The sequence below is a fragment of the Alligator mississippiensis genome, chromosome 11, assembly GCF_030867095.1.
Source record: "Alligator mississippiensis isolate rAllMis1 chromosome 11, rAllMis1, whole genome shotgun sequence".
NCBI classification, from domain to species: domain Eukaryota; kingdom Metazoa; phylum Chordata; order Crocodylia; family Alligatoridae; genus Alligator; species Alligator mississippiensis.
The window spans coordinates 20744195-20768541 of record NC_081834.1 but is presented as its reverse complement, the minus strand read 5'-3'; the positions used below and the strand labels follow the sequence as shown (position 1 = coordinate 20768541).

General features: G+C 44.7%; 1 long non-coding RNA gene across 5 annotated transcripts in view; it reads right to left on the bottom strand.

Moving 5' to 3' along the window:
• LOC132243984 (uncharacterized) overlaps positions 1–24347 on the bottom strand; it is a 207940-nt gene that overhangs the window by 18321 nt on the left and 165272 nt on the right. For 4 of the 5 annotated variants that reach the window (XR_009455585.1, XR_009455582.1, XR_009455581.1 and 1 more), the window contains one exon: positions 11017–11077. This is a non-coding gene — a long non-coding RNA (uncharacterized LOC132243984). Of the gene's footprint in view, positions 1–10537; positions 10826–11016; positions 11078–24347 lie in introns of all 5 variants that reach the window. The other variant, XR_009455584.1, reaches the window with a different exon arrangement.

Genomic DNA, 24347 nt, shown 5'->3' with positions numbered 1-24347 from the left:
GATATTGCCTGGGGTGTGACAATGCTCTTACTGGGACTTAAAGCTGGAAGTTCCTGGCAGGAGGGTCCTCTCAGAGTCAGTCTGGTTGTTATATTTGGGGTCAAGAAGGAATTTTAACCCCTAGTCAGACTGATATAGTCTCTGCGGTTTTTGCCTTCATCTGTAGTGGGGGGCATGGCGAATGTGTATTAACATCCTTTTAGGAAACAGGGTGCTGGTTCCCTTGGTTATCCTACCTTACCTGTGGCAGGTGAGGGTGTTATGTCTTGTCGTCATGGAATGGGGACCCCAGGGATGACTGTGATACCCCTAGGGCTCCTTGACCATGCCAATCCTGCCCAACGGACACCCTCTCTCTCCTGCCACGTCTTGTTGTACTATAATAAATAGGAAGGCCACCCTCAAGTTTGTATTTTGGGCACGGTCCTGATGGACCCCACTGAACCCCATGGGTTCTTGGATCCCTTTTGGGTCCCGCTCCAAAATGGATGCTTCTCAGGACACCCTTAGCCTTATGAGCTAAATGCATGGCTCCAAACTACCCCTTTACCATGCCCCAAGCCTTGCAGATGGCATTCACATGTTGTCCCTTCAAGGCCTTAGTTTAGCTTGGCCTCTGGTCATTCGGGGGTGAGTGGGCACCCAGCGATATGGCACCCACACTGGCACTGGGGTCCCCACACTATCATGGGCCCCCAATGAGGCCTCCTCCTTCCCCAATAACCTCAGCCCAATCCACCAGTATTATAAAACAGCAACCAGAAATATGAACCCCTAGGCTATAATGTAACACAAAAAGTTCAGGGTGTGCTTTATCCCTTTAAAAGAGTCAAATTTCTTCCCTGATGCTAAGTGCCTTGTAGGCAAGGGTACCTGGTGACTTTCTGGAGCCCCATTAGCCCTAAGTGCAGCATATCTGGCAGCTGCAGCATCTCTGGGCAATTCCTCCCTGGAGGCTCCTTCCCCTTTGGCTGCTGGCAGGGAACTGCCTCTCCGGTTCCAGCCCTGGGGTTTATGTGCCCAGGGCCCTGCCTCTTCCGGTCAGCTGACCAGCTGCAGGTGCAGGCTAATTCCCTCCTTAGGCCTGCCACCACAGCAACCTGCACCTGGGGGGTTCCTGCTTGACTGCTACGGCCCTCTCTCTAGGCAGGTTCTGCCCTTAAAGGAGCAGGCACACCTTAGTGCCCTGCAACACTTGTGTCAGGGTTAATGGTAGTTGTACAAAGAGTTATAAGTTTGTATAGGATGGTTTGAATAGGGATGATCTTGCCACAGGCAGGGGGTTGGACTAGATGACCTCTCATAGTCTCTTCCAGCCCTACTTCTCTATGATTCTATGACTCTTAAGTTATTTCTTCTCTCATGATTTTCTATAATCTCAGCTTCCTCTACACGCTCCTTTTTCCAATCATCTTAATCTTATTTTGAAGATTTAGTGCTGATTGGGGGTTTCCTTCCACCTTTATCTGCAGGTCTGTGACCCTGCCCTCAATTTCTTTTTATCTCTGCTTTGATTTTATCAAGCTGTGCCTCCATAAGGGATTTTAAAGTTCTGGTTTCTAAGACTAACTCATCAAAGTCCTCTCTGGTCAAATGTCCTTCTCTGCTCTGTCTGTTCTCTTTCCTCTTGCAGCAGCCATCTTTGATTCTGCAGATACTGGGAGCTGCTTGAATGAGGATCTTGCAGAAAGTTTCTTCTGGGGAAGCAGCTTTTCAAATTGGTCCCCTTACCATGGGTGCACATCTCCCAAATGGGGCAAATGGTTTTGGAGAGTTAAGGGCATCAGGGACCAATAACGTTTGTGGATTGTATCATCTCATCCATGGAGGTCTAACTTCAGGCAGCCATCTTCCCAGTGATGTCACATCACAACCCCTCCCCAGTCTCGCTTTTTCTAACAGATACCCACAATCCAAAGCCTCAGATTTTGATGTCAATGAAAGATTTCAAAGTGCACTTTTTATCAACAGCATTGCTGGTCATAAACAAACATGGACCAAAATCACCCTGATGTAACCGATGCCTTCAGCGCAGTTGCACACAGCATCTATAAACATTAATTTATTTCAGCGATTATCCCAGCTAACCTGAACATTGTTTTAGATCCTAGTTGATGGAGAAAAGCCCCAAAGAAACCCAGCTAAGGCACTCTTACGTATGTAGTGTTGTTTCTTATATCATAAATGTAAAACCCACTCTCACCAAAATCCATGAGCAGCCACTGACATACAAATGTTCCTTATAAAAAAACTGAAACAACATTGCATGCAGTGTCCTCACTAACAAAGTCAGAGTTACATGCTATTAAACATTTAAAAAGTCTTGTAAAATGATCTTAGAATAACGGTGAAACACAGAGACAACTTCAGCACTGCTAACGGGATTATAGCAAATGCTGTAACAAGCATTTCTTTCTTTTGAATTGATGTTAACAAGTACAGTGTTTTACTTGTCTTTGTTTACTGAGGTAACATAAATACTGCATAAACTACATGCCTTGCCAGCTAAGCATTGTCTGCATGATGGCAGCTTGTTCTAACAGTGTTTATGATATCAAAATAGTTGAAAGCTCCACAGCTGAGCTGGAAGGTTTGGGGTATTATTTCCAAGTTAAATGTTGTTGTCATTCAATAGCTATCTGAAAAAAACCTTCAGTATGTCAAACCTAAATCTTCCGGAGATCTGCCATGTAGATCAGCACTATGTGCCTTAAACAGAATTTTCAGCCTTTGTAAAAACACTTGAACTAACTTGGGAGCCAAAGTAGCATTTTCAAAAGTGATAGAGGTACTTGTCACATGGGACACAATGTGTTTCAATCAGTGTGGTATTAAAGTTAGAACCTGTTCTGAGCAGTCACGTAGTAATGCTTACTGAAATCCCTAACATACACAGCTCACTGATTGCTAGTCCCAGCCCTCACACTACACTAGTGTTTTGAACCAGCTCTGGTGTGCTGCCAGGGCTGGGACCCACAATCAACTGATTGTAGGTCCTAGACCTAGGATCCTCCAGGGCTGCAGGCACCTGGCTTTCAGCCTGATGTGACAAAAACTTTCAAGTGAAAGATCCATGATCCTTTCTCCTGACATGTGGCATTGTTTGTCCCACCTAGAGGCTTACTACAGCATAGGGGTCCCTGGCAGATGCCATGACTGGTAGAAGCAGTCTGATGGTAGTTGAATAAGTATTATTTAATATGATCTGGAGATACTCCTCACACAAAAAGTTGGAACTACAACACAAGCACATGTAACATGTGCCTTACTGCTTGAATGGTCACTTGCGATTGAAGTGCATTTAACACATGCAGCATGTAACATGCAACATGGCCCAAACACACACAGGGCACATTGCATACTGCCTCCTTCAGAGCCTGGAACCACTGCTAAGAAACAAACCCCTTCTGCTTACTCCCAATCCATGTGAGCCCCAGCCCAGCATTTAGTCAGTTTTTACACATTAGAGTTCTTGGCCCTAGGTATGACCATAAACTGCATCTGATGGGAGGGCCCGATGGCAACGTGGTGGGACTACTCGTGATGGGGTGCTCCTATAAAATACAGGTTTCCCTTGATTTATGCGGGTTCAATTTATTATGTGAATTCACTCTTATGCGATGACCCTTTTTATACCTGAAATTTGTTATATGTGAAGTAAATTCACTGTTATGTGATCGGCATAGGCGTGCTCCTCCCTACCCCAAGCAGGTAAGTCTATGAGTTTGTGAGGGGAGGGGAGGGGAGGGGAGGGGAGAAAGGGCCGTGGGGCCGGGGCCCCACTCACCACAGCCACTGCTGCAGCTACTCTGGGAGTGGCCAGTGGCTTGCAGCCAGTGGGCTGCGCCATGCCCCAGCCCCCCGGGGCTCTGCTTCCCCTGGGGCACCGTGCCCCAAAACCCCTGGCACAGTGTAGCCCAGCAGCTGTAAGCAGGCGGTGTCCGCCACTCACAGGGCTGCAGCAGGAGCGAGCAGCAGCCTGCAGCGGGACAAGAGCAGGTTGGGGCCGGCAGCAGCACCAGGCTCTTCCTGGCACTTGGGGTAGGCCACAGCAATGGGAGGGGGGCTGCTGCCACCCCAAAATTCACTGTAGCCCCCCCACAACCTGCCCTCCCAGCACTGCCACCAAGTACCAGCAAGAGCCTGGTGCCGCCACCAGCCCCAACCTGCTCTAGTCCTGCTGCAGGCTGCTGCCTGCCCCTGCTGCAGCCCTGAGAGTGGCAGACATTGCCTGCTTGCAGCCACTGGACTGTGCTGCACTGGGGGGTTCAGGGCATGGTACAGCCCAGCGGCTACAGGCCGCTGGGGTCAGCCGCTCCCGGGGCTGCAGCAAGGGCTGAGGTGAATGGGGAGAAGTGGAGCAATGGGGTGAGTGGGGAGAAGTGGGGTGAGTGGGACTGCCACCCACCCCAAGCACCGTGAAGAGCCCAGTGCCACCCCTGCTGCAGCCCCGGGAGTGGCAGATGCTGCCTGCTTGCAGCCACTGGGCTGCGCTGTGCCCCTTTCCCCACCCCTTCCCTAGCTCCAGCCTCACTCCCTCCCTCCCTCACCACCATGGGAACTCATCCCTATCTGTTTCATTGTAAACTGGGTTTGCTTTATGCAAATTCAATTTATGCGCCATTTCCTGGGAACACATCTACTGCATAAATCAAGGGAAATCTGTACCACAATGTTGCAACCTCCAGAGTAAGATGAGCATAGGGCACCTCAGAACTGTAGCCCCCATTGCCTTGTAGGTATTCCATTTTGGAGAAAGGTCAACAGACATCACCCTGACAGAAATGCACCCTTGCTGAAACATTAAGCAGCCAGCAGCAGTTTTTATCTGTTGCTCTCTGGCAGAAGCTACAACCATCAAGGCACTGAACATCTGGACTTGATCTGGCCTTTGGATTCTGTCTCAATGGTCTAAAGGGAGGGTGGTAGGTCTTAGGCAGCCTCCACTCCCCGTTACTCTTGCCTAGGTGCACACGTCAAAGGTCTTGGTGTGATGGTCACAGAACTCCATACAAGGAGAGAATCAGCAATTCGGACATAGACACAGCTTTAAAAGTTTTTTCTACATCTTGAGGTAGCAGGCGCGGCTTGTGATTGCTGTGATGCTGGGGTGGATGGAGCATCCCACAAGAGCCCCACAAGGGGGGGCCAACCATGTGCTTGGCAGCAAACCCAGAAGTGGACTGGAAGTGCTTCTGGTCCACTTCCATGTCTGCTGTTGAGCACGCTGGGGAGCCCTCTATGCTTCTGTGGGACACTCCATGCACCCCAGCATCACAGTGATAATGAGCCCCTGCTACTTAGAGGTATGTAGAAAAAACACTTAAAGCTGTGTCTATGTCCAAATCGCCGAATCTTTCTGAATCTCTCCAAATCAATTCAGATGGTTCCAATTCAATTCAGAGAAATTAAAGGGTCCTCTGATTCGATTCAGATTCAGAGATTCAGCCACCAAATTGGGCCAAATCTCAGCCAAATTGAATCAGGGACTGAAGCTTTGCACAACCCTACTGACTAGAGCTCTTAGGCATAAACCATGATCCACAAGGTCAATGGTTGCCTACTACAGCTTAGAGTGATCTTAACTGCACACTCCATGGTGAGCCTGAAACCAGTTCTAGGACATATACTCCAAACTCCTCAAAGACATCTGAACTGCTGAACTGCCCAACATCCAAATGCAGGGACTTTAACCTACAGGACTTGGGCTGATCTCAACTTAACTGCTCCAATCTGTGCATGATGGACTGGTCTGGTGCTGCCTCCAAAGCTGCAAGCTGGCTGCAGACCCATTGTTAGGATCTGTGGAGCCAGAGGAAACAGAAATGTTTTCTACATTTTTGTGCAGTGGCTGAGCAGGGCCAGTGAAAGAGATAATGGGATAATACAGAAATATATCTTTCAATCAGGCCAAATCAAAGATGTTCTGGAATCTTCTATCTTGCTGGAACATACCCATCCTGACTTCCCATTTCATATGTGAAGCAAAACAAGAAAATGAAATGCACGAGTGTGGTTGTTCAATTTAGCTAATACAAACAGGGCTGTACTCTGTAGATTAGCGGATGAAATATTAGCATCAAGTACCACCAAGCAGAGTGGAGCAGCTGGCAAAAAAAAAGAAGAAAATCTATTATAAAGCAATTTTCATGAGGTTTTCAAGAGAACAGGAAACTGCAAATGGAAGAGGGTTAAAAAGGGAATTCTAGCAGGTAGCACATTGTCATTGATTCTCTTTCTAGCTGCAATGAACCTGCTAATGCAATATACAAAAACCTTGGGAGTCCAAACACCAAGAGAAGCAAGACAGCCTCTAAGGAGAGCTTTCATGGATGATATAATTTCAATATGGTGGATCTAAACAGCTATGAGCCAGTCTATGTGTATTAGAGAAAGTATTGGAATGGCAGGAAATGAAGTGTAAAATATCAAGATCTAGCTTTGTATTTGTTGTTGCATGTGGTTAAAAAAAAGATGGATTTATAAAAGGAACAGATGAGTAGCCTTGATAAGCGTATCTACTTAGGAGAATAAAAGCTGTGTTGATTAGGAAGCAAGAAGAATAAATGAGACAGGAGGAGCTCTGGAGACAAAATGTTCTTGACTGGATATGGAAGAGAGAAAAACAAGAACCGCTAAGCTGCAGCCTATGTTATTCGCAAACATGTAACAAGGAGGCTGAGAATAGATACAATGACAGCTGCAGCCTAATTGATGGGAGACTTGCCTAACAGGTTGTCAGACTGCTGTGTGGCTTTTGTCCAGGCCACGTTGCTGGAGGCAAAATGTTAGAAATACTGACAAACATTTACTAAAAATAAATAAAAATATTCCAGGGCAAAGAAAAATATGGCTCCAAGTGACGACTTGCAGAATTGTGTTAGATCTCCAGGAAAGAGGAGACTATGCAGCAGAAAGTGTGATAGCCCTCCTAGGGCTCCCAGGATAGACGTAGGCAGCAGGCCAAGTCGTTCTATAATGGCTCTGCCTTGTCGGGGGCATCGGTCCTGGGTGTGTTGAGAGCATAATATCATGGGGGCAAAGAAAATAACTACTCGATCAGCAAACAGCAATATCAACAAAGCTGAGTAACTAGGGGAGAAAGCAAGATGTGGTATATGGACATGAAAATGCGTAATGAAAATATATAAGAATGAATCTGAACAAAGTGGAACAGGGAACTGACTCCATTTTCCTTTCGGTTACAGATATTTTATCAGCGTAGAAGGGCTTTAGTGGGAGGTGTTAGCACAAGATAGAGGCTTTTGAGCACAGTATTCAAATTCCCTGAAAACGATTCACAGCAGATGGGGGTACTGGGTGAAGTTTGGGATTTTTTTAAAAAATGTTTGCAGAAATGTGCTAAGAACAGGGAAGGGCTGACAAAATCCGTGGACGAAGGTCCTCCGGTTAGCAGCAAGTCCAAGGCAGCCGTCTGCTTCTTTCAGGGGGAGGAACAGGGCAGAAGAAACAAGAATCCATTCTGGGAGAAGTCCACTGGGGTCTGAGGAATGGCCTGTTTGAAAGATCCAAGTGTGGTGGATCTGGACTCTGTTTATAGAAAGGGAAACAGCTTTCAGCAGATAACTTGATATGCACAGAAACTTTTTGGGCAGGGACTGTTATTTTGCTGTGCATACACAGTGGGGCTTTGAACCCTGAGCACATGTTAGCACAGCATTACTAAGAACTGAATAAATAAGTAAATAATGTGTTTGGTGCCTGAATAGAATACCTGCAAAACAGCCAAGGAGAGCAGAGAGCAGATCAGCTCTGCTGGCTAATACACACTATTCACAGTCACACTTTGTTCCTATGTTTCCTAATATCCTCAAAACAAGTTTGTTTCATCAAGAGTAGCAATGCAGGGTAACTACAAGTCTATCTGATAAGACTTGTTGCTACTCTTGATAAAACAAACTCATTTTGAGAAATCAGAGGTAGCTCATCTAGATGATCAACTGACTAATCCTTTTTTACATCAATCCTAAAAACACCTAATTAGATGACAAATGTGAAAAATCAACTATAGGTTGAATGTTTTCTTGACTCACTCATGTAATCACATTCATCTTCTCTGGGAATCTCCAAAGAGCTTGTAAAAAATCCATCAACTAAACATATTTGGTAAAATAATCAAGCTATTTTACATAATGAATAAAATCAAAGTATCTGGATATTGAAAGCCAGGGAAAAACACATAAAATGAATTATTAGTTATAAATATTTTGCTCCATTTTGTCAATGCTGAACTGACACAGGTCTTAGGCAGGTACCTGAACCTGGAATCAAACCTTTAAGAGTCTTTTTTTCCCCAAAGTAATATACAGGGTCTAGCGCAGAGTCTACCAAAAAAGTCAGTGGGACTGCCACATTCTAAAACTCTGGAGCATTTTGAGATGCACGCCTTAATATTTAGCAGGATCTGTCGGCCAGTTTATCAGCAGATGTACAAGACAGCAAGTCACAGGATGGAGGAGTTTGGATGACAGGAGTTCGCCACAACCAAGAGTGCTGCTATACTTAAGTGAGACACTGTCAGAAATGGGCTTGGAAGCTACATTTCTGTGATGGTGTTTTTAAAATCCTGTATACTGATCAGAATCCCTCTATGAAGAACAAATGTAAGTAGGATTTCCATTCCGAGTATACCGTTAATTGTCCGGCAGCATCTTCCCAATGCCTTCTAGAATTTCAAAGAACAAAGTATAAACACTCCATAAGGGAGACCTTTATAACACAAAAATATACCAACTTCGAGCCAAATTCTGAAGAGGTTTCTGACTGGTAGATGCATTTTTTGAATAGTCAGGCAGACAGTTATCATTTGGCACCTATGCAAATACCACTTATTCATTAAAAAATAAATAAAATAATAATAATGAATTGGAAGCTTTTTGAAGAAAACCAGCATTAGAGGTGGGCCTCAGTCAAAACTATCCACCTACCCATTTCTGGATTGTAAATGTTTTAGGCCCCTACACATTATATCTATATGTAATTACCTCAGCTGCTGTGATCTCCCAGCCACCGTGGCACACAATACACCCCCAGAGCTGAGAGATCACAGCTGCTGCGATCTCTCAGCCACAGGGCACCCCCTGCAGCCTTGGGGCTAGGAGATTGCAGCAGCACCTGCCATCTGAGTGGACTCTTGGCCCAAGCAGCGCCTGACAACTGTGGGCACTGGATCCCAGCAGCTGCAGGGCACTGCTATGATCTCCCAGCCCCAGGATGAGGGACCCCAGTGGCTATGAGCCCTGTCATCAGTGGGGGTTCCCAGCTGCAGGAGCCACCTGCTTCTTGCTGGTGCAGGGGGAGCCCAGGAACAGGCTTCCCATACACCAGCAGTAAGGAGCAATGGGATCTAATATGCAGTCCTACAACCATGCCTCCTGCCTTGCAGACGTGGCATGGCAAGAGGAAAGATTGTGTGGATTGCACATTAGATCCCACAATGTCTTTACCTGCATGTGTAGAGGGGACCTTAGGAGTTTAAAACTATGACACTGAACATAACTCAGCAGCTTGTGAGACTACAGCTCTGGTTTTAAGTCCCAGTTACCCCAATATCTACCACAAAATCCACAAAAGCTTTGGGAACTTTGAAATTCTGAAACCAGTCACAATGTTGCTGTTTGGGCCCATTCTGAAAAGAAAAAGAAAAGGATGCAATTCAAAACAAACTTTTTCCTTTTTTTAAAAAAAAAACAACTTATTCCAGCCAGGAGATCACTCACTACATATCCATCCCAGAACTGGAAACCAGAGGCAACTTAATGTTTATAAACAAAATATTCATTTTCTCTCCTAAAAACATACCAAAGTTAACAAGCTGATCCTGCTCCCCTTGCTGTCAGTGGTAAGACTCCTATTAACTTTAATGGAGGCAGGAGTGGGCCTTATAACAAAGGTTTTCTATTATTGTTATTTTGGGCTGCATTTTTTTAGCTTCACTAGACATTAAAAAGCATCATCACTTCTTTGAATTCACTACAGTATCCCATAAATAGTGGCCTTGTTCACCCCTGAGCCTCAAGAAACCAAATCACTGACCTTCTGCATCCAGCAGTTTTGATCATGAGTTTGCATCTCAGAACTGCAGGTCAGGTTTAGATCTCAGCTCAATGCATGTGCACATAGTGGGAGTGAGGAGTTATTTTCTAGGGCACATGAGTCAAATGCTCCATGCTGATAGAGAAAATGGCATGGTTACAGAATGTAAAGGAATTACTGCTTCTTTACAGCCAGCCCACTACACCAGAAATCTCTGTAGGAAATAGTGTAGAATCATTTTCTTACTGAGCAAACTGCTGAAAGATCTTCATTATTGACAGGGAATGAAACGTGTGAGAGAAGGAGGAGAAGAATATTAAAATCCATTTGTATTTTTTTAATATTAAACAACTTTTTAAATTTAAAATGAAAAAAACAGTAATTAAACAGTGATCTCAGTGATCTCAGAGTTTGAGAAACTCCAGAAATTAATGGTATATTGCATCCATGTACATTACGCATCCGTGTACATTACACCCACCTCTTAATTTGGTCCAAGGCGTTCATATAGTTAAATAGGAAATACTTGTCTCTCGGAGCAGACAGTTTGGTTTTGAACCAACACAGGGTTGCAGCAAATACAAGTGAGAGTTTACAATGCCAAAGTTCTCCAGCACCTGACCCGCAGCATGGAATATAAACCCTGTGTTAGGTATTTAGGCTCCGTATTCAGTGCACAGGGAAGGACAGGCACCTCAGAATGCCAATCCAACAGTCTGCATGGTGAGCAGGCAGCTAGCCAACAGGAAATGCAGCAGAGGGTAGGCACCTAAAACCAGGATTTTTGAAAGAATACATCACGAGAGGATTCGGTCTACTGGTGCCAATACACACTTTTTACAAAATAGCCTAGTGCTCAGAGCAGTCATCCACAAAGTAGGAGACACAAGCTTAATGCCTCCTCAGCCTGAGGGCATTCAAACCCACTTCTCTCCACTGCCAAGAGGGTGCCTTACTCACCAGGCCGAAGCTACTTTGGGCTGCTGACACCCTGTACCCCTCTCCTCTTGAAGGTGAGCCACTGTGAAAAAAGAATACAAGATGTGTTAGGCCAGTGATTCTCAACCTTTTCAGGCACAGGTACCTCTCATTTGGTTCAAGACCCCCCTCAGAAAATTCCAGCTCTTAGGTTTCACTCATTTTTTTTACTACAACAAAATAATAGAGCATCTGTTGCAGAGAACTCAAAAAGACCACACAAGGTCAAGATGTTTTTAATACTATGAATTCCTGTTTGAAATTTCTGAGTTTATCTTGCGAATTGTAGTGCTAACTTTGCACAGCAACCTTGAAAGGCTCTCAAGGCACCCCAGGGTCCACAGCACTCTGGCTGAGAATCATTGCATTCGGTCCAGACAAGCAGATGTACAAGATGGAGCACCTCTTAGTAACCTATGGGCTCAGGCATTCATCTGGGAAGGGGGAGTCCTGGGTTCCAGTCAGTGCTTCCATGACTGCTAATGCATTTTATACAATGACTTTTAAGTGTAAAATGAAAAATCAAGTTCAGAGAGCAGGGACTGGAAATGAGCACCCGCACCCAACTCTTTTGCTTCCAAGTAAGTCCTCTCCCAGATCAGGCGCCTCAGCAGGGATGGGCATTCTTCTGCTTAGGTTCTGGATCCTGATCAGGCTTAAACATACACAGAGCTATTCAGATTTGGGCAGCTCTGGATGCTCCCAGAACCAGACTTTGAGACATCAGGAAACTTTCTAGTCAAACAGGGAGGAGGTCTGGTGTATCTAGACACCACCAGGGGTTAGGCTATAGCCAAGCAAGGATATTTTTAGATTCACAGCTTTGGGCTGTCAGTATTCAAAGCCATGATGGTTCTTTTCATTAGGCTGTTTATTAAATTCCAGTTTATCTTTTTTACCAGCTGGGATGATAATTGCCCTGTCACAGACAGTTATTTTACACACATCTCCAAAGCTCTAGACGTGCGGACATACCGTGGCATGGGATAGAGAGAGATGGAATTTATTTCAAGTTAGTGCCTTTATTTTTTAATCTCAAGAGAGTGAGGTGCCTTATTCACAGTAACTTCTACTGGATGTGCTAGTGCCCAGAATGGTCAGCTAAGAGGTATATCACTCATGACTGCAATAAGGCCAGAGACTGTAGGTTGCTTGTAAGATTTCAAGAACTGCTTGAAAAGATATATATTAGGCCTATGTGCCAGACACCATCTCATATGATTTATGTCCTACCAGATGCAAGTAATAGCCCATTAGAGAACAACTAATATTTGTATTCTATATCAGGAGCCAGCAGTGTCCAAGTACTGTGCAGGAGGGGCGGGAACTGTCCCTGTCCCAGTGAGTTGCAACACAAGGATTTGATCTTTCACTTCCTGTTGCAGATATCTGTGGGGCTATCTGTATGACTAAAATGAACAGGATTTCTTTGAAACCAAGCATGGAAAAATTCAACTCCAAAGGCAGCAGTAAAAATGAGGGCATTAGAATGAAATTTCTGATGCAGCCTTCAACACACAGCAATGGCAACCACCACTGGGAGAGCACAACTTAACCTAATGGGATAGAAGGTGTTGCCATAACAACAAGCACTGAAACTTTATCAGAGTGAATTGTTCCTATTTCATATTCTGCTGTATCACAATGAGGGAGCATGGTGTATTGGTGAGAGCACGGAACTAAGAATATGGAAGAATGGATTCAATTCATTTCTATGCCACAGATGCTCTATGACATTAGCCAAGTCACTTCAGCTTCCTCATCAATAAAATGGGGTCAGTCATATTTCCCCATCTTTATACAGAGCCCTGTAAACTTGAGAAGACAAATACCAAATGGAGCACAAAGTGCTCTTAAGCTGTACTAAATATTTTCTTTATAAGTCCCCTATTAACAGAGAAAGTTACAAACAGGACCAAAAAAATCCTTTTTGTCTTCCAAATATTCTTGATTTTGTTTCAAATACTTGAGTTTTTTGATAGCTATGACTATGTATCACAGCTTTAATATATAAACAAGTTTGATCTATTCTAGATTATAGCAGTAACTTATTACATACGGTATGATGGTTCAATCATAACTCTCTAAAAATAATGACTATATTTCCTAAAAGAAACCTCTTTGTTTACTTAAACTCAAGGTGATTTTCTCCACATTTGTCAGTTCATTTAACCCTGTGTACCATTCTGCAAGCTTTAATCCCCTTGCACATTTCCATTTCAGCAGTATCATCCTTTTAGTGATTGCATTTGCTCTTAATAGAAAATTTCTTCTGTGGTTCATTTATATTCAAGGGACCATTCAGGTCACCAAGTGCAAATATTTTTGGATCACTGGGGATGTCATTGTCCAGATTCATATTCACTCTATTTCTCACCACTTCCCAAAATGAATATACTATGTATGGGGTGTTGAAAAAAATCCTCATTTTCATCTATCTCATTTTTAACTAGGGAAGCAAAATACAACACAAATGAAGTCTGATTTGCATGAAATTGTGCATGCTCATATAGCTAGGTATTAAACAAGGGAATAGACATTCTTTTAGCTCTGCTGCTCATATTTTCTATTTTAATTCATTTTTTTCTTCATCATTCTCAATATATTTCTTTTGAATTCAAGGAACAATAGAGAGTTTCCATAACTCCTTAACACCTGCCAATTCAATAGATTTCAAGCCCCAAACTGATAGGAAAAGTACACTCATATTTTTCAGTTAGTGTATTTATGTCCTTCATCACTTATATTTTTCATTAACAGATGAGTCTGAAAAAATCCATTTAATGACCATAAGAAGGAAAGACAGACAGCTGGAATGTCATTGAGGGATGCATTCTCATAGCCTGTTTTCATACTAGGAGCATGAAAGTGCATATTTGCACTTCATTTTTATTTCTCAGACCTTAGCTCTAAGATATGTGACTGGCAGCAGAGGCCTCTCTCAGCCTCTTCTACAGCTATCCCTAGGTGTTAGCTAAGCAAAAGCTCAAAGCAACAAAACTGCCATGTTTCTAAAGCTCCACCTGCACAGATTAACTTTGTGTTCTCTTTTAAACACAGGGGCTAGGGACAGAAGTTACACACAAACTGGGTTAAGTGATCAGAAACTGATTTAAGTGATCTAACAAAACATAAATTCAGTGCACATAAACTAGTTTCAAAATGGCCAAAAGTGGTTTAAGAAAAACCTGGTTGAATGTAGTATCAGACTTAACTGATTTGGGTCAAACCAGTTTATGGAACTTCTGTCCCAGACCCCTTTCTGGTTTAACTTGAACCAGAGTCCCCCAGCATCCCAGCATGCTTCTCAGCCCTGGGCTGGCTAGGCTGGGCCGGACTGTCTGCACCAGGGAGCAGGGCTGGCCCCACCCCTCTCTTGCCTAGGTGGCACTGATGATGCATAGGGGGTGCACACAGCTGCACGTGCACCCCCTGAGCTTGGCGGTGCACCCCCTGCAAAAAGCACTGCTGAGGCTGCTGGCGGCATCTATGGGTGATCGCCAACCACTGGTCGGTGCTCGCCATCCCCACCCCACTGCCCTACCACCAACACTTCGGCCACCTGTGGTAGCTCCCCACTCACCGCTGCCACATCTCCACTGCCACCACTCCCCTTGAGCTCTGCACCTTGCAAGGAAAGGGAGGACTTGCTCTAGCATCCCCTGGATTCTAGCCTGAGGCACTGCAGGCATGTACCTCCATTTCCTGAATCAAAAATGAATGTCTATCCACTTGCAAATTGGCTCAATCCCTGCAGGTATCTGTAACCTGTAAAGATTGAATCGACTCAGGCTTGGGCTTTTTGAATGTCTGTCCCTAGCCATAAGCGGGATCAGTTGCTTACTCTAAACATAGTCTACTGCCTAAAGCTCCAGCTGTCAGTGTGGACTGCTGCAAACAAATCCACAAGCCCAAAGGCCTGAAAAGCTAAACTAAATTACTGCTTTCATGTCACATGACCAGGAAGAAGAGAAAATAGGGAACAGTTTGAAGAGAGGCATCATCTTCTATCCTTTATGAGTTCCCATTCATGTCTTATAGTAATCATGGAGGCATATGACCCTGTTAGCCCTGAGCTGAAGCCTACTGAACTCAATAAAAGACCTTCCAGTGTTGCTTAAAACTAGTAATGTTTGGCCTAAGCTGCTCCAAGGCTGCAGCACAGCTCTGATGCTGGCTCTGCACAGCCTAGGCTGAAGGTGCTGCTCTTAAAGGAAAGAAAATAAAACTTTCCAAACCACTTGTTCATCTTTAAAGAGCATCTGTGGCTGGAGTCATGCCAGCTTTACAGCCTCATTGAGCAGACATAGGCTGAACTTCACAATGGTCTCAAGGATTGAAGGTTTTAAGACCTTCAGAGCTGAAGAGGAGTCGATGTCTCCTTATTCCACTTATTTAACCCTGAGGAGGCTGTTGTGTTTTCAGAGCCCAGTGACTAAGGATTGTTTAGCTGTCTCTTCCATGGGTTGGAAATACCTGGTGTCTCTATACATCAATGGATTTTAATCCTGTCAGAGTCAGCTCAGCTTTTCAGTTCTCAGAAGCAGACAGCTTGAGTAGCATGTACTATGTGCAGGGCTGTTAAAAACAGGGCTGTTAAAAACAGTAGACTTTAGAAATGGAGCCCTGTGATCGTATGGCATCTTTGTAATGACAGTGGTATGCTTTATGGCAGGGCTGTCTGATTTCCTAGGAGTCTGGGCCGCACCAGTAGACAGTACATACCATAAGGGCCATGGCCTTTTTTCCCCCCCACCCCTTCTCCCCCAGCTGCAAGCAACCCCAGCACAGCTTGGGCAAACCCCAACTTCACCCCATCCCCAGCTGCCTTGTACACACAGGTGCCCAGACACCCCTCTCTCCCCCCACCCCCCCACTCCCCCTCGCAGACTCCCCACCATGGCTCTGTGCTGCTTGCCCTGCCCAGCCCCTGCAGAGAGAAAGGAGGAGGAGGAGCCTGGAGATCCCTGCTGAAGCAGCAGCTGGAGCAATGAGGGGAACAGCTTCCAGTAGGATCCTGGCGGCCCCACACTAACCCCTCACAGACTACATGCAGCCCACAGGCCACCAGTTAGACAACCCTGCTTTCAGGTAGGCCTATGCAGCATAATTGAGTGCCATGAAGAGATGATCCCTACTTAGCTAGGGAACATGCTACTTAACATGATACTTCACCCTAGGAAGCATGGGATGGAGCACTGAGCTCACATCTCTATCCTGAGCTCAGATACCTCTGCATGGCACTGCACCAGACCCTAGAGCCAATGCCATAACGTGTGTGTATTTTTAATTAACACACACAACCTTGGCTTAAGTCCTGCACTCTGGCCCCACTTTCTGGGTTGAGGCAGGAGGTGCTGGTGCTATACATGTTAGCTGGAGTCCTCAGCACCAGAGTGGAAAGACAGGCAGAAGCCCTGTGACTCCACTAGCACTGTACCCTGAAGCTCCTGTCTAACCAAGGGCCATTTTAAAAGATCAGCCCACACAGCATCCTCAAGAGCCCTGGTTTCAATGGGGTTTGACCTCAGACATGGTGTTCCACACCACATTGATTAGTAGGGCTTTGCGAACCTTTGGTCCCTGATTCGATTTGGTGGAGATTTGACCCGGTTCAGTGGCCGAATCTCCAAATCCAAATCAAATCAGAGAACCCTTTAATCTCTCTGAATTGAATTGGAACCCTCTGAATCAATTTGGCGAGATTCAAAAAGATTTGGCAATTCAGCCATAGAGACAGATTTAAATGTTTTTTCTACATACCTCTAGGTGGCAGGTGGCACGTAAATGCTGCGATGATGGGGCACATGGAGCATCCCACAGGAGCACGGGGGGCTCCCCATTGCTCTCATCAGCAGACCTGGAAGTGGACCAGAAGCACTTTCAGTCCACTTCCAGGTCCGCTGAAGAATGCACAGGGGACCCCCCTGCGCTCCTCCCCGGCTCAGCGACTGGTGCCTCCTGGGTCTGGGGGGGTACCCGGGGTCTTCCCGCAACCAGTCGCTGAGCTGGCAAGATGCGGGGGGGCCTCCACTGCGCTCGTTAGCAGACCTGGAAGCAGACCGGAAGTGCTTCCAGTCCCCTTCCGCCTCTGCCACTGAGCATGCAGGGGAGCCCCCCGCACTTCTGTGGGACGCTCCATCTGCCCCAGCATCGTAGCATTCACAAGCCGTGCCTAGTACCTGGAGGTATGTAGAAAAAAAATGTTAAGCTGTGTCTGTGTCCAAATTGTTGATTCTCCAAATCAGCATTCAATCTTCAGATTCATATTTGGTTGAATCAAACTGGGGACAGTGATCCGAATCAATGAATCAAAGTACTGTCCCTGATTCAGGCTGAATCTGAATCGAATAGGGCCCATTTTGCATGCCCCTATTAATTAGGTTCTTCCCAGAAGAATTAGATGACATGGTGCTGAACACTGTGTCAGCAGCCAAAGCCTTACCTGCACAAGGGTTCCTGGTCCTGTCACACCAACACCACTAAAGCTCTATGAGCAACAACGGGGACATTTGCTAGAATTTCCTAAATGTAACCAGGACCAAAAAGGAGAAACATTTCCCCCATCATTTCCCTTGCTTACACCAGGGTTTGGAGGCCCCAGAATCATTTGCCTGCTACCAGATATAGGGTCTATATAGGTGTTGCCAGCTGTGGCAGGGGTCAGGATGAGCAGGGCCATGGAGTAAATGAACCAAACCAGGGGAAGGGCACAAATTATGCTCTAAGGAAGTTCTGGCCATTTTGTCTTCCAGTTTGTAAACGGAGTCCTGGAGCTCCAAGTGTTTATTAAAGGGCAAACAAGGACTAAGTTTAAAATGCAGAGTTGTGTTCCCCTAGAACAGAGAGGCCATATCTACATGAGACACTGACTGCACAGTAACCAGTGTTACTGCACAGCAGCATCCCCACATGGCTTCATGGTGATGCTGACTGCTCATTACTACTGCACAGTAGCATCACATCATGGTTTGTGCCCTGCAACGCTACTGTGCAGTAGTAACAAGCTACTGTGCAGTAAGCATCTTGTGCACACGTGGCCAGAAAGATTTTAAATGGATTCTCCTTCTATAAGTGATTCTGTTTCCAGATACTAACAGAAAGTAGCAGAAATCTGCTGGATGCTACAGCCTGTATGCAAAGAGATCAGGAGGGACTAAACAGAGTAAAAGAGGCTAAAAATGAGAGAGGAGGAGTGGGCTGTTACTTTTTTGCAGTGCTACAGTATGCTCTGCTGGGCCAGAATCAGCCTCTGAAACCACCTTATGCTCATATTTCCACTTTTCCCCAGCTGGATAGAATATTGTCTGAATTTAGAAATGTATTTCATCATTTTTATGTACTTGATCTACTTTTCCAATACAAGAAGTGTCTTTAGACACCAAATGTCTCACCACAGGTTATAAGAACTGAACAGGACCCCCTCTCCCTCACGTATTTGAGATCAGTGACTAACTGAAACACAGGAAACATCAGAAATTCCCAGGGATCGATGGGAAAAGGTATTCCTATGGCTTCAGTCATATATATTGTATTCTCTCCCTAAGCCTTTCATACTCCATTTGATTTATTAGCCTTACTCAGCATTCTATCTCGTAGACCTGCCAGAAGAACACAGTGGGATGAAACATCTGGTAAATTTGCTTGAATTCTATTATGAAATATCTTCAAGTTTCAATGAAAAGCAAACAAGCCATTGTCTCTAAAAAGTGATTCACTTCTCTGTCAGAGAACACTGGCAATCAGCAATAGGCATTAGTCCTTTTTAGGGTTGTCAAGTAAGAATATTTCCAATTGTGGATCTCACTGCTGGACAGAAGATTGTGCAACTTCTTGCTGGTTCAATGGAAAAAGACTTGCTCTCCAACGGATGTATTATTTTCACTTCCTTTCTTTTGTGCAATAACATTTGCTCACCTGTGTAGATAAAATTTATAAACAGGGATCCATAAAGAGAAAGTGAGGGCACACATTCTCACTCTGGAGTAGCCTAGGAATAAGGAGGAAGTTAAATGCACAGATTGTCCAGCCTCAGCCAGCAGCAGCTGGCACTTGCATGGCATGCCATAATGTTTGTTTGCATGTGGAAAAAAATTCACCAAAGCATACAGGTGCTGCTGATTCAGTTCTCAGGCAAATCCACTGGCCTAAAGCATTCACATTATTCCTCCATGTGGCAGGGGGAGGGGCAAAGGGGGCAGAGGCCAATATTCAACCATACAGATTGGAACAGCATCTGTAGAGAAGCTGCTCTGTGGTTCTGCAGGCTAGCAATTTGGGAAAAGTGGATTCCAGCACTCATCAATCACTCATGCTGCGTGTGGGAAGAGGTGAGTTTCATCCAACATGGATTCTTTAGCAGCTAATTTCTACAGGAAGACAGTCTTCTTCCAGCCATCAGGGGCTTCATAAAGGGACATCCTGTAGGAAAAGAATCTGCATGGGACAAACTACAACTCTTTACTGTAGTCATCCACACTGGATATATTTTAAATGGTAGAGTCCTTAGAGGGCAGCCTGACTTTCCTACATTCTGGTAGTGAGGGACATAAAACGAGCGTGGATGGAAAACAGAGCACAAGATAGATAACAGATTCCTTATAGACTGTCGTTATGGGAACAGTAGTTACAACAGTGATGAACCCATCTATAAAGAGGCAGGTGGCATTCATTTGGGACAGTTTATGCATAAAATTATGTCACAGCATTAAATATGTCTATCACTGCATACACATATCAAATGGCATATGATTTGCACATTAAGTAGACAGTCATGTGGGGAACTGTACCTTTAAGAGGCTCTGACAAGAGCCAGTTGGAAATGGTTGTTAAGATAGAAATAGTCACATTACCCATTAGCTACAACTCACATGCTGAATCAGTCAGCTCACTCTGTGGCTCTGGGAACACAAGACACCAAAATTAAAAAGGGCTAAGGAAATACTCCGAGTAGAAGAACAAAGCAATGAAAAGTCCCACTAGCACTGCAGTTTTTTGAGACCTGGAGAAGGTTTAAGCAGCACTTTACTCTGAACCTGCATATTCATTATCTGTCAGAAAGACAGCCAGAAAGTAGCCTTGTGTCTGACAAGAACTGGATTGAAAGCACTAGATGTTTTTAATAGTTTTTAGTCCATTTAGGATGAAGGTTGCTAACTAAAAAAAATGTGGTTCAGAAATTGCACCTCACTTAAAAACGAAACAGACTATATTTTTTTTCAAACAAATTATACAAAATAAAGCTGAAAACATGGAAACTAATCTAAAGCCAAAGAGTCAATCATGACATTGGGAAGAATTAATTAAGTCCATAATGGGAAATAAAACTGTGATAGTGTTCTGAGGCAAAGACTAGCAGAATAGCTGGCATTACCATATTTTCTCACATACCACACACCCTCAAATAAGATGCGTCACCTTGGTTTTTGAGAAGGCAGAAAGAAGAAAAGATTTTTCCAGAGTTATGGTTGCATAGAGCAGGGTTTCTCAGCCTTTTTTTGGTTGGCGTACCCCCAGCAACCGGTTGAGAATCAGGGAGTCCTCCAGCCACCGATAGAACCAGAAGCACCGCTGGCAAAATGGGAAGCTCCAGCGGCGAAACCAGAAGTTCCCCCGCTTCTCTGCACCACTACCATGTACTCCCTGGGACCTTCCAAGAACCCCAGGGGTACACATACCCCTGGCTGACAACCCCTGGTATAGAGAATTAACATTCCCTTTTCTGCTTAACCAAGAGCAGAAACCTTAGCTGCTCCTATAGACCAGTGTTTACCAACTTTTTTCATCCCATGGCACACTTACATGGCCTCTCCCATACTATGGCACACCGGCTGAATGTAGAGTGGTGGGGGGGGTGGCATGTGGCCAAACACAGAGCAGTGGTGGCATGGGACAGCAGTGGTAGCACTGGCTGGAGCCACGCCCTGCCGGAAGCCATGCCCTCCCTCCACCCAAATCCCGGACACACCTGGTAATGTTTGACCACACACCAGTGTGCCACGGCACACCAGTTGGGAAACGCTGCTGTAAACTGGTCTCCCTGTCTAGGGGCAGACTTTCAAAAAGCCTGAGCCTGAACTGATTCAGTCTTCGCAGGTTAGTCTAACCTGGCTAGACTAAATCAGTTTGTAACCAGACAGGCATCTCAGAAATGCAGGCACATGCCTGCAGTGGCTCAGGCTAGAAGCTAAGGAGTGCTAGAGCAGCCCTCCTTTCCCATGCACAATGCTGAGCTGAGGGGTGTGTGGCCGGGCCATGGCAGGATACTCTGATTGACCCAGCAGGGAATGTTTATCACCTCTAACTCAGTGCTTATCACCCCATTAAGAAAATAGAGGGACATTACCAGCTACCCATTGATTCTGTCTTTGTCCCATGTGCCACAGCTAGGAGGTAGCCAGCATGTGGTCTGTTAGCTAATGCTGAGAGGTGTCTGTGAGAGATGGGGAATGCCTGCTTAGCAGAGAGGGGGTGGGGAGCAGAAGCCAGGCAAATGCCTGCAGTCTCTGCTGAAGTTGCAGCCAGAGAGCAGAGGGGAGGGGCCAGCTCTGCTGTGGAGCAGAAAGCCCCACCCAGCCCAGAGAGCATGCTGGGATGCTGGGGGGAGTCTGATTGAACTTAAACCAGCAAGGGGTCTGGGACAGACATTGCATAAACTGGTTTGAGCCGAATCAGTTAAATCTGATATTACATTGAACCAGGTTTATCTCAAACTAGTTTCAGCCATTCTCAAACTGGTCTATGTGCACTGAACATCTGTTCTTTTACAGGTTTAAACCAGTTTCTGATCACTTAAACTGGTTTGTGTGTAATGTCTGTCCCTAGTCCCTGAGTGGATCTATAGTTTTGAAAAGTCTGCAAGGCTATGAAGTAGGAAGAGAGGCCAGAAGTAGCTAAAAAACAGGAAAATCTCCATCCTCTCTATAATCACTCTTCGGATAATCCTTGGGAGACACAACAAAGGAAGTCTCTCAGTTGTGCCTGAAGTTTACAGATGCTGGAATGTGCTCTGACACTATGGACATGAAGAAGAAACCAAAATACAAGAAGAGAGACCCAAGGCAGAAAGACACTGGCAGCTACAGTGGGTGTCCAGGAAAAATGTGCATTAAACTACACATACTATACAAACAGCACAAGGCAAGACAAAAACAGCATGGGGGGGAGGGGGAGAGAGCAAGAAAAAGGTTGCATTACTTTGCAAGAGGAATCTTTAATAGGAGAAGATAGATGCAACAGACAATGAATAGACTGCCAACCTTGTAGTATTAATTTTAAATGGGACACTGATGCAGAAACAGACATAGTATTAGAAAGAATGATATTACTGCTGAAAAAGCCACAGGCAGTAGAAGGTAAATGGGTAAAACTCAGGAGAACACTTATATCATGGTGAATTAATGTCCACTAAGGGAGCATGGGAACTGAATATATGAGTAAATAACAAATAGGAAAATACCCCATTTGTAATACTACCAAGAAAAAAAGAGTATCCAGTCTTGGGTTAAGAACACATCTAGCCCTTGGTATTATCCAGAGGGTGTACTCATTAGAGGGGCAGGGGACAAAAACAATTGTGGAAGAGTTTGAGGACAGAGGTGAGCAGAGGAGCTGGATAGGCTAATTGCTCTGGGAAGCACAGAGCTTTCAAACATTCCTGTGGTGTGTGTGAAACGTGAGACAAATAAAGGTAGAAAGAGAGAGATCAGACAGATAATGAATACATTATGGATTGTTCTACAGGAAAGATGTGTAGAATAACCAGAGTAGATATACTCATTGGTTATTGTACATAAAGGAAAATGGGACACTTTGCTTATGGATATACCCAGAAGAACTAAATCAGTATTTTTAAAAGAGAACTATTTTCTACTGCACACAAGGAGAGAAATTCAGAGAGCGGATTAATGTTAAATATTTTTCTATGTTTGACATCAGCAGGGTTCTGGCTGATACATTTAGAAATTAGAGGACACGTTGCACATGTTCAACACCCCTTTGGGAGAGACAGTTTCCTCACACTGCCATTTAGGCTGTGTTTACCACCCCAGAAAATGCAACACATGTTTGATGGCATAGAGAAAACATAAGGTTAACACAGATTATGTTATTTTCCTGGATCAAAACAGTATAAGAGCATAGCCAAAGGCTCCAATCATCTTTGGAAAGAGTCAATGCTTCCAGGCTAAACGAAGCAGAAATGAAAATCCCATATAATGGGAATAACAAACCTGGAAGGAAAGTTTAGGCAGCAAGGAACATGGGATGGCCACATAACACTCAAGGCCTTTTCTAACATGCCTGCCATCAATGAAACATGGGTTGGCACATGCTGACATTTTCTTCCACAGAAAACAAAACATAAGAATGCCTGCACTGTTTGAAACTGATGTCAGAGTCATCGGGAGTTTGCAGATGCAGAGAGAGACAGATAAAGTAAAACAAAAAACTAATTCTGATCTGGGGTCCCAGAAATCGCCACCACTTCATGAAAAGGGTGCTGTGTATATAGTTACAAGGGTCACAAACAGCAGTGGTAGCCAAGGCATGGCTCTGCAGTTCTGAGGTTGTCATTCCAGACAGACACAAATTGCAGAAAAACAGGCAACCCATTCTCCAAATCTCAGAAGGGAGGGTGGCCTGGCCAGCTGTTTTGCCCTCAGAAGGGCTCAGACAGGCAACAACCACAGTGGGATGAGACAGCTGAGCTCCAAGACACGAGACAAACAGAATTTAGGGATTTACCACTACTTGACCACAACAGTGCTGCTGTCTGAGGGGGGCGGGAAGCCACAGGCCTACATGACAGCATCTGGGATACCAACTAAACAGTGCTAGTTAGTTTAGTTACGTGACAAAATGTTTAAGTATTATGTTATGCTAAGTGTTGATTGTTAATTGTTATGTTTGGCTGGGAAAGATGTGGAAAACTGTACCTTTAACAAGTGGCATAAGCCACTTAGAGCCACTTATGTAATGCTGGTATTGTTACGCAGTACTGATCATTAGGAACACAGACACTGAATGAAGCAGACTTCTGCAAGGCTTCTTGATTCTAAGTAACTGCTGTACATCACAAAATAGTAGCAACTGTGAATTTAAAGTTGCCATGAAGTTAACACAAAACAGAACTAAAGAAACAGTTCTGTTTCTCTCTTTGATTTTAGTAAAGCAACCAAGCACAGGAAAGTCCCAGAAAGTCCCAGATTTCAGGGTTTACTTCCGGAAATAGGACTTTTATCCTACATTAAAAAATTGGTCCCAGAGCAGCACTAGGCAGCAGGGACCATGACTTCAAACCATGCAATTGCACG